Source organism: Camelus dromedarius, chromosome 3 (genome assembly GCF_036321535.1).
Source record: "Camelus dromedarius isolate mCamDro1 chromosome 3, mCamDro1.pat, whole genome shotgun sequence".
NCBI classification, from domain to species: Eukaryota; Metazoa; Chordata; class Mammalia; order Artiodactyla; family Camelidae; genus Camelus; species Camelus dromedarius.
Window position 1 is genome coordinate 75,553,012 of NC_087438.1, and position 9,744 is coordinate 75,562,755.

Genomic DNA, 9,744 nt, shown 5'->3' on the forward strand with positions numbered 1-9,744 from the left:
AGTGAGAAACCACAGTGACTTCTCTGCCATCCAGTGAGCCGTGGATGTGTCCTCTCTAATGAGGTCTGGATCTCAGCCCCAGGGCGGCTGCTTCCTTGGGTATTCAATCTCAGCCCAAACATTGTTCCTTAGATTTGCTATTCCTACGTCCTTTAGTGTCTTTATGCTTTTTATTAGCCGTTCCTTCCTTACTCCAACACCCTACTATAGTCAATTCTTTATTTTAAACTATTACCATTCAAATTATTATGTAATTCCTCTCTCCTGATCAGATACCTACTGATAGAATTATCTCCATTTCACAAATAAAATTGATGTCAGGAAGCAGTATAATTCTTGCAAGTTCACACAGCTAGCAAGCAAAGCATGGGGATCTGGGTCCAAGCAGTGTGAATTCAGAGCCTGTGCACCTAACTACTGTGCTAAACTGCCTCTTAGATATAAATATAATGAATATAGTGTTTTCTCTGGAGTAACCAATTGAATGATACAAAGCAACTTTTATATTTATTTTTAACTTGAGGGTGGCAAATAAGTCTGATTCCATAGCTTTCCATCACATGTCATATTCTGAACTGCTCATTTGCTATGATTCTTTATCTTTTCAATGGAAAGTTATTATTAAATCATTTAAAATCTTTACTTAGATATCAAGCCCCCCAATCATGTTAATTTTGCTACCTAAGTCATCTCTGATTTTATTATGTAAATGTTTTGTGGGAAAATTCTCTGTGCATGTGTTTTCTGTGCATGTATGATCCAGTTATACAGGTAGCATATAACTTTTTGATTGTTTCCTCAAACCGTATTTAGAATTAACCATATAACCAGGTCACCAATGGTAAAATCTTAGAATATAATTAATGCGCTAATTTGTTAATTGTGACATTTTGATAACATTATTCTGCATTTAGTAGTATGAAAATGGCTAAATGTTTAAAGGAATCAGAATAACAGGGTAAAAGCTCTGATTAATTAGAGGTAGTGGTTATTGAGAGAGAGAGAAAATGATCCTTCCTTGTTAGGAAGAAATAATCTTGATGTTATCCTCGTTTCTGGAACTATTTACTTGAAAAGGCAAAAACTCCATGAGAACTTGGGCTTTCTGTTTCATAATACACACTGCTTTTTATGTTTGGTTTCTCCAAAACACTGAAGAAATATTAAGCTTAATATTAAATACTAAGTCCATTATCTCTCTGTTTCAAAAACAACAACCACAACAACTATCCAAAAACAAAGGAAACCATACACAAAAAATCAACTGTTTTATTCCTGTAGTTTGTAGCTTTGCATACCTCCTCAAGAAACTTACAGGGTTTTGATTTTTTTATTCTTAACTATACCTGAGGAATGTTAAAACCAAAATAATTTACTGCTTTGAAAAGAAATGATTGAATTCTGAACTTTATCAGAGAAGAGTTTGAATGAGTAAGCAGTGTTCCCACCTGATAGCCAAGCAAACATGCATCTTCTAGTGTGTAACTGGGTTCTGCAATTCATTACTGTTACCATCATTACATCTCCCATGTGACAGCTTTAGTTTTCTGAAAAGAATTTAATTGGTTAAAAACAAATCGCCTGTCCATCTCCAAGGAGCAAGCTACCTGTTTGGTTCTTTTTTGCAGAGGGAGAGGGTAAAAGTTAAAGCAGGAGACATTTGAGGGCCCGGTGGAGTGGAGATGCCCCCTTTTGACCTTTTCATCTGTCTTTTCATTCCTTAATAGAAAGATTCCACAGAGACCACTGGGAAGCTTACGTGTAACAGAACTGAGTTGCTACAGTTAATGTGTGATACCAGAAACAGAATTCCATGGTAAGTAGATCATCTTGACTGTAGCATTTTTTAATGTAATTTTAAAGATCTCTTGGTGGTTGCATTTATTTTTTATTGGGTGCGTATGTGTGTATACGCACAACATGGGTTGCTATACGGGTATAAAGTGTGCGTGTTATGCATTAGTTTATGCTGTCGTCAACACAAAGTGACTGAGGTGCTGCTGTCATCATGGGTCACCTATATACTTTTGATTTTTTTTTCTTAACTATACCCAGGGGATATTACTTTTATCCATTTTCCCATGAATAAACCCACATTAGTGGTATAAGGGATTTTTTTTCCATATTGTCTTCTTTCAGTTAATTTTAACTTCATTATTAAGATGAATTGTAATGATGTTTAAAACCCCAGAGGCAAACTGGCTTCATTTGATTTCTTCTGGTAGATGAAAAAAAAAAAATGTTAGTAGTTCCAATCTTCTGTGAAATGCACCCTGTGCTTTGTGCTTACATTTTTAATGTGTCTTTCAAAATAGAATTGATTTGGTTCTTTCTTTTAAAATATAAAACAATAAATATTTTATAAGGGAAGGGATTTATTTTTTCCTTTTTCGGGATATAAGCAAACTGAAACAGTAAAAATAATCTTACCCTGTTAACCCATTGAAAGCAGATAATGCTGTTTTTAATTAGTTTGAGCTTCCAAAAAAATATTTACCTTAAGATGCAACTTGTTAGCCCTGTGCTATCTCAGGAAGAGAGTTTTGTTTTGACACACGACGAAGTCTGTTCCCTCTCAGGCCTTCTGTTCTCCCAAACAAAAAGAAGACATGCAAGTAACAAAGACTATCTATAGATAAACAATAAGGTCCTACTGCATAACACAGGGGACTATATTCAAGACCTGTAATAGCCTACGATGAAAAGGAATATGACAAGAAATATATATATGTATATGTATATATTTGTATATCACTATGCTGTATACCAGAAATTAACATGATACTGTAAATCGATTACACTTCAGTTTAAAAAATACTATTTGGTATTCACTCAAAGGAATTCACTCAAATAAACATAGAAGTATTGTGTCATGATTTCTAGTGGAATTTCAGGCATCCTCATGAAAAAGAATGACACATCTTCATGAATTATATAGCTTTTTGTAGTATGCACTTTATTTCACATGAAGTTGGGAACCATTTTTTGCCAAGCTCCGTGTTCAGGCCTTGGGAACAGGAACGGGGTTATCTGGATATTAGTCCCTGTATCACGTAGAACTTGTCCTCTTCCATTCATTTATTTAACTAACATTTATTGAGCGCCTCCTCTGTACCTTGTGCTGTAGGAGATAAAAACATGAATTAAGCACAGATCCTGCCTTCAAGGAACTTCACATCTAATGGGAGAGATGGACAAGTGCATATTGTTTACACTCATGGAAGACAAAGAAGGAGAAGGAGAGGAAGAAAAAAGGAGGAGGAGAGGTAAGTGTTGCAGGGTCTCTTGAGAGGGGAACTTGACTTAAAGACCATTTCTTCTCTGCAGAGGCAACGAATACTGCATGGGGTGGTTTCTCACTTGGAAGTTATTCTTCTGTGATAGAGTTTAATCTCACCTGAATTTTAGGAAACAGAGGCATTTTTCAGTTGTTGCTTCTTCATCTTTTCTCTCTCATTAGGGCAGTGACTTCTGTGAGCTGAAAGGGCCCCTCATCCAGCCTTTTCATAACAATCCCAAGCCTGCCTTGCCAGCCTAATTATTAGCAAATTGCTCCTGCTAGATCAATGGACGTGCTTTCAGGTCTAGTAAGAATGAAAACAGTGTTCAAAGCTGAGGTATTTTTAGTCTTACAGAGAGATTGATTTTCTGTGAGATTCTGAATTACCTTTAAAAACTTCTTTTAAATTCCAGCTAACATTTCATGTTTGAGGATCACTCTATGAAGAAATGTTTTCTTGGATACCCCTCCTTCTCTGGCTAATATCTCATTGTGTTACTTGGCTGGGAACTGATTCATGCTTTCTTTTTTTTTTTTTAACATTTTTTTATTAAGTTATAATCATTTTACAATGTTGTGTCAAATTTCAGTGTAGAGCACAATTTTTTCAGTTATACATGAACATATATACATTCATTGCCACATTATTTTCTCTGTGAGCTACCATAAGATCTTGTGTATATTTCCTTGTGCTATACAGTATAATCTTGTTTATCTGTTCTACAATTTTGAAATCCCGTCTATCCCTTCCCACCCTCCGCCCCCTTGGCAACCACAAGTTTGTATTCTATGTCTATGAGTCTGTTTCTGTTTTGTATTTAAGCTTTGTTTGTTTGTTTTCGGTTTTTTTTTTTAGAGTCCACATATGAGCGATCTCATGGTATTTTTCTTTCTCTTTCTGGCTTACTTCACTTAGAATGACATGCTCCAGGAGCATCCATGTTGCTGAAAATGGCGTTATGTTGTCGGTTTTTATGGCTGAGTAGTATTCCATTGTATAAATATACCACATCTTCGTTATCCAGTCATCTGTTGATGGACATTTAGGCTGTCTCCATGTCTTGGCTATTGTAAATAATGCTGCTATGAACATTGGGGTGCAGGTGTCATCCTGAAGTAGGGTTCCTCCTGGATATATGCCCAGAAGTGGGATTCCTGGGTCATATGGTAAGTCTATTCCTAGTCTTTTGAGGAATCTCCATACTGCTTTCCACAGTGGCTGCACCAAACTGCATTCCCACCAGCAGTGTAGGAGGATTCCCCTTTCTCCACAGCCTCTCCACCATTTGTTATTTGTGGATTTTTGAATGATGGCCATTCTGACTGGTGTGAGGTGATACCTTGTAGTTTTGATTCGCATTTCTCTGATAATTAGTGGTGTTGAGCATTTTTTCATGTGCCTATTGATCATTTGTATGTCTTCCTTGGAGAATTACTTGTTTGCCCATTTTTGGATTGGGTTGTTTGGTTGTTTCTTATTAAGTCATATGAGCTGCTTATATATTCTGGAGATCAAGCCTTTGTCGGTTTCATTTGCAAAAATTTTCTCCCATTCCGTAGGTTGTCTTTTTGTTTTACTTATGGTTTCCTTTGCTGTGCAGAAGCTTGTAAGTTTCATTAGGTCCCATTTGTTTATTCTTGCTTTTATTTCTATTGCTTGAGTAGACTGTTCTAGGAAAACATTTCTGAGATGTATGTCAGATAATGTTTTGCCTGTATTTTCCTCTAAGAGGTTTATTGTATCTTGTCTTATGTTTAAGTCTTTGATCCATTTTGAGTTTATTTTTGTGTATGGTGTAAGGGAGTGTTCTAGCTTCATTGCTTTACATGCTGCTGTCTAGTTTCCCCAACACCATTTGCTGAAGAGACTGTCTTTATTCCATTGTATATTCTTGCCTCCTTTGTCGAAGATTAGTTGATCAAAAGTTTGTGGGTTCATTTCTGGGCTCTCTATTCTGTTCCATTGGTCTATATGTCTGTTTTTGTACCAATACCATGCTGTCTTGATGACTGTAGCTCTATAGTATTGTCTGAAGCCTCTTTTTTTTCCTTCAGTAATGCTTTGGCAATTCTAGGTCTTTGATGGTTCCATATAAATTTTATTATGATTTGTTCTAGTTCTGTGAAATATGTCCTGGGTAATTTGATAGGGATTGCATTAAATCTGTAGATTGCCTTGGGCAGTGTGACCATTTTAACAATATTGATTCTTCCAATCCAAGAGCATGGGATATCTTTCCATTTTTTAAAGTCTTCTTTAATTTCCTTCATCAGTGGTTTATAGTTTTCTGTGTATGATTCTTTCACCTCCTTGGTTAGATTTATTCCCAGATATTTTATTACTTTGGGTGCTATTTTAAAGGGGATTGTTTCTTTACTTTCTTTTTCTGTTGATTCATCGTTAGTGTAAAGAAATGCAACTGATTTTTGAACGTTAATCTTGTAACCTGCTATGTTGCTGAATTCTTTGATCAGCTCTAGTAGCTTTTGTGTGGACCTTTTAGGGTTTTCTATATATAGTAACATGTCGTCGGCATATAGTGACACTTTTACCTCTTCTTTTCCAATTTGGATCCGTTTTATTTCTCTCTCTTGCCTGATTGCTGTGGCTAGGACTTCCAAGACTATGTTGAATAGGAGTGTTGATAGTGGGCATCCTTGTCTTGTCCCAGATTTTAGTGGGAAGCTTTTGAGTTTTTCACCGTTGAGTATTATGCTGACTGTAGGTTTGGCACATATAGCTTTTATTTTGTTGAGATACGTTCCCTCTATACCCACTTTGGTGAGAGTTTTTACCATAAATGAGTGTTGGATTTTATCAAATGCTTTTTCTGCATCGATTGAGATGATCATGTGGTTTTTGTCCTTTCTCTTGTTGATGTGATGTATTACATTGACTGATTTGCATATGTTGAACCACCCTTGTGTCCCTGGGATGAACCCCACTTGGTCCTGATGTATAATCTTTTTTATGTGTTGTTGGAATCTATTTACTAATATTTTGGTGAGGATTTTGGCATCTATATTCATCAGTGATATTGGCCTATAATTCTCTTTTTTTGTAGTGTCTTTGCCTGGCTTTGGTATCAGGGTGATGGTAGCTTCATAGAATGGGTTTGGGAGTATTCCCTCCTTTTCAATCTTCTGAAAGAGTTTGAGAAGGACTGGTATGAGTTCTTCTTTGTATGTTTGGTAGAATTCCCCAGTGAAGTCATCCGGTCCTGGACTTTTATTTGTAGGAAGGTTTTTTATTGCTATTTCGATTCCATTTCTAGTGATCGGTTTGTTCAAGTGGTCAGTTTCTTCTTGATTCAGTCTTGGTGGACTGTATGCTTCCAGAAACTTGTCCATCTCCTCTAGGTTATCCAGTTTGGTTCCTTATAGTTTTTCATAATATTTTCATGTGATATTCTGTATTTCTATTTTATTTGTTGTAATTTCTCTATTTTCCTTAATTATTTTGCTAATTTGTGCTCTCTCTTTTTTCTTCTTTGTGAGTTTGGCCAGAAGTTTGTTGATTTTACTTACTTTTTAAAAAAAAAAACAGCTTTTGGTTTGATTGATTTTTATATGGTCTTTTTAATCTCTATTTTATTTGTTTCCTTCCTGATCTTTATAATTTCCTTCCTTCTGCTGCTTTTGGGGTTTTTTGTTCTTATTTTTCTAGTTCTTTTAGTTGGTGGGTTAAATTGTTTATTTGAGATTGTTCTTTTTTGAGGAAGGCCTGTATCGCTATAAACTTCCCTCTTAGCACTGCCTTTGCTGTGTCCCATAAGTTTTGTGTGGTTGTGCTTTCATTTTCATTTGTCTCAAGGTATATTTTAATTTCAGCTTTGATTTCCTCATTGACCCATCGGTTTTTTAATAGCATATTGTCTAATCTCCATGCTTTCTTTTTTTCTCCTTTGTTTCTCTGTTGTTGATTTCTATCTTTATGGCCTTTGTTCTAAAGTCTGTTTTGTCTGAAATCAGTACTGCAACACCTGCTTTTTTGGCTTTTCCATTTGCATGTAATATCCTTTTGCATCCTTTCACTCTTAATCTATATGTGTCCTTATCCCTAAAGTGGGTCTCTTATATGCAGCATATTGAAGGTTCTTGCTTTATTATCCAGTCTGCCACTCTATGTGTTTTGACTGGAGCATTTAGTCCATTAACATTTACAGTAATTAATGATAGATGTGTGTTTATTGCCATTTTGAACTTATCTTTGCAGTTGATGTGGTATTTCCTCTTTGTTCCTTTCTTCTTCCTTTTGTACATGCTTTCTTAATAAAGGTAATGGCTGAATGTTATCAATTTTCTCTGTATTAAAAAAAAGTAAACTCGAATTCTTAAAACAATAAATATGTATCATTTATCATGATTCTGTAGGCTGGCTAGATGCTTTGGAGTGTGATAGATCAGCTGGGGTTAGAATGGCTTCACTCAGGTGCTTAGGAACTCAGCTGGGGAAGCTGTGGTGGCTGGGATCTCTTCATGTTGCTCCTCATTAGCTGGAGGCAGTACAGGTCCTAGTAACATGCAAGAAAGGACGAGCCCCAATGCACACTTTTGAAATTTGTTTCTGGCCTATTGGCTAGTGTCCCATTAACTAAAGCAAGACATAAGACCATGCTCAGATTGATGAGTTGGAGAAAAAGACTGCATCTCTTGGTAAGAGAGGTGGCAAAGTCACATTGCAAAAGGCTATGTGTACAAGGAGCAAATATAAGGCCACTGCCACTGTGTTTTGCTACACCAGTCTACCGGGAGAGATCAGCAGGAAGTAGACTCACAAGAGGAAGCTATTAGGAGATAGACATTCTGTAGCAGACCTTAAAGGTCTCCAAGTATAGCTGGACCTCCCTGAAGCTCGCCTCCATTGCAAATTTCATTATCCTGCAATTCATCACCCCTTGAAGGTTTTGGAAACTGTACCAGACTAGATGTTGACAGAGGCACTCATGGCCAAGAGGAGGCCTCAAAGCAAGAGTGGAGCTTATTAAGGGAAAAAAAAATGGCACCAGACAAGATGAGCAGACAGAAGTTGATTTTATTCTGATACCATTGCCAGCAATAGGGCACAGAGCCCAGAGCAAGTCTGGATACTTAGCCTCACTGAACCAAAAGGCAGAGGGTTTTAAACCTTGGGGATGAGATAGTGGAAAAGCACTGGAGGACGTTAGAGAGCAGGTTGATCAGTGGGATTTATCGAGCACATTTAGTTACTCCTGAGTTGGCAAATATTTTTTTCTGTGGTTAAGCCACCTGTGTTTGCTAATTGGCACCCATAGAAGTTAGACTCCTACTCTCCACAGAAACTGGGAAGTTGGAGCGCTTTATCCTTCAATGTTTACATTCCAAAAGGATTCGTTGGTCCTTGAGAAAAACATTTCCTGGGTTGTAAAACTGGCAAGAGGCAGAAAGAAGCTTTACATACAACTCAAAGGGGCAGAGAAAGGATTTATAATGACAAGTTTTCTAAAATAAATGCTCTAAGGAAAGGGTGGTCAGGGGCCTAGAGTCATGGAGAAGCATATGTAAAGTTTAGTCAGGCTGAGGGGATGGCTAAGACCATCTTGATCAAGTCCTTCAGAAGCAAAACACCCTATGTTATACCTCCGCACAGGGCTGCCTGGGCTAAACATCTTCCTTGGGTCTCAGGTAATCACTGTCAGAGAGGAGATTATTTTACCCAGTTTAACATTTTACTATCTGTCCCAAAAGTTTTAAAGGAACTTTGGGGAGAGTCTCTGTTTCTGTGTATAATTCATTTGTTTTCTATGCTGTTTTCTAAGGAGTAGTCAATGTCTCTCACTTGACTATTTCTCTGGGTCCCTACTATGGGCCTCTGACACAGTGATGTCTCTGCAGTGGTCATCATTTACTGAAATCCCCATTAAAAGCCAAGAAACTAATGTGCGTTCTATAGAAGAGAGAAATGAGGTTTAGAGACAACTGATCTGCCTAAAATTTTATAGATCAGTACAGCAAAGATGGGATTTCACCAAAGCGTGCCTGACTACAATGCCTTTGTTCCAAGAACTGCTCCAACAAGCCAGTCTCAGTGTGAAATCTGGCCCCGGGTTACTTTGAGGGGTACCCAAAGTCTGTCTTAAGTATTGTTTAACTTCCTTTTTATTTTTTGTTTTCCCCACAGAATGGCATCCATTCTTCCAAAACAGTTACCTGTATGCCAGCTGGTCCTCTCATAAAACCAGACCTCAGGTAAGGTCCTGATGTATACCTTGCAAAGGTACTGGATTAAGTATCCTTCTATTGGGAAATGAAATGTTGATGTCTATGAAGGAAAATTTAATCACCAGTAAAGTGGGTGAAGAAAGTATTGTTTTTGTTTGTTTGCTTTCTTTTTGTTTTTGAACTAGTGGGGTGAAAAGAAAAAGGGAGAAGGTGCTCTTTCCACTCTGCCTTTAGACAGCTTAGCACATCCAGAGTGTGCAAAGATGTAGCCCTGCTAAGCT

At 37.2% G+C, this 9,744-nt stretch overlaps 1 long non-coding RNA gene across 1 annotated transcript; it reads left to right on the forward strand.

Moving 5' to 3' along the window:
• Window positions 1–1,740: 1,740 nt before the first annotated feature.
• Window positions 1,741–9,491, forward strand: LOC116152247 (uncharacterized). The gene is made up of 3 exons (XR_004135806.2): window positions 1,741–1,816; window positions 3,128–3,266; window positions 9,423–9,491. It is a non-coding gene; the product is annotated as an uncharacterized LOC116152247 (long non-coding RNA).
• The last annotated feature ends 253 nt before the right edge of the window (window positions 9,492–9,744 follow it).